The sequence below is a fragment of the Mustela nigripes genome, chromosome 5 (genome assembly GCF_022355385.1).
Source record: "Mustela nigripes isolate SB6536 chromosome 5, MUSNIG.SB6536, whole genome shotgun sequence".
In the NCBI taxonomy this organism is placed as follows: Eukaryota; Metazoa; Chordata; class Mammalia; order Carnivora; family Mustelidae; genus Mustela; species Mustela nigripes.
Genome location: NC_081561.1, coordinates 136905331 through 136906954, shown reverse-complemented (window position 1 = coordinate 136906954; position 1624 = coordinate 136905331).

The window sequence follows — 1624 nt, the reverse complement described above, 5'->3', positions numbered from 1 at the left end:
GGGTGGCTCAGGGGGTTAAGCCACTGCCTTCGGCTCAGGTCATGATCTCAGGGTCCTAGGATCGAGTCCCACATCAGGCTCTCTGCTCAGCGGGGAGCCTGCTTCCTCCTTTCTCTCTCTGCCTGCCTCTCTGCCTACTTGTGATCTATCTGTCAAATAAATAAATAAAATCTAAAAAAAAAATAAAATAAAAATAAAATAAAATTCTACATAGAAGTGAGGTCATGTAGTGTTTTCTTTCTGTGTCTGGCTTATCTTGCTTAGCATAATGTTTGTCTTCCAGGTTCATCCATGCTGTAACAAATGGCAGAATCTCCTTTTGTAAGGCCAAATAACATATCTATCTATCTATATGCATATATATGTGTGTACGTATATTTATGTATATATATATATTTATATATCTATATAAAAATCTCATAATTTCTTTTTCCATTCATCTATTGGTGGGCACATAGGTTTTTTCCATATCTTGACAATTATGAATAAAGTTGCAGTGAATGTGGGAGCACAGGTATTTCTACAATATAGTGATTTTATTTACTTGGGGGTTATATCCAGAGGATTGTTAGCTCCTATGATACTTCAAATGTTAGTTTTTTGAGGAACCTCATACTGTTTTCCATAATGGCTGTGTCAGTTTGCATTCTTACCAACAGCATGCAAGGGTTCCAATTTTTCCATATACTTGCCAACATTTGTTATCTTTTATTTTGTTGATAAAGGCCATTTTAGCAGGTAGGCTGTGATATCTCCTGGATTTGATTTGCATTTCCCTGATGATTAGTGATGTTGAGTACCTTTTCTTATACCCCTTGTATGTCTTTGGAAAAATGACTATTTAAGTCTTTTGACTACTCATCAAGAAACACACTTCTTTGGAGAGTAATTGTTTCTAATTCTACCTTAGTGATGCTTGAGTCTTTTTGATTATCTCTACACTAGTAGTTCTCTGGATGTTATCAGTTAATATTTCTTCTCCTTGTTTGTTATGCAAACAAACAATATATATATATATATATATATATATATATATATATACACACACACACACACATATATATGTTTTAGAAAAAAAAATCAGACTAGAACTAATATCTCAGAAATGTTATATAGCAGGATCTTTCCCAGAATTTCTGGGAAATACTGTTTTTGATTGGATGATTTAGGAGAAAATGTTAGAAAGAAAAATATAGTCTATGCTATGTTAAAGTAAAATTACTTATGAACCTAGAGCATTATAAAAATTGGTGTTAATTCACAAAATATGTTTAATAAAACCAAGGTAGATTTTCTTTTTCTTTTTAAAATTATTACAACACTAACCAAAATGTATTGATACAGTTTGTAAAAGTTCCAGTGAGTTCATAGGATTGAACAGAATACAAGTGAAAGTGGAATTAATAATATGAAATAATTCTAACATTTAGTGCAAATGTGATTAGGAAAATTATTGTTGACAATCTTCTTTATTAATTCTTCCACAAAAATTAAGACATAGTGATTTCAAATATAAATAACTGCTAAGTGATATGAAAACCAGAAACCGAAAACTGAAAGAAAAATAAAAATCTATCGATTTTGTCTTCTCATTTTAAATTCTAGTGTTGAACATTATCATGTA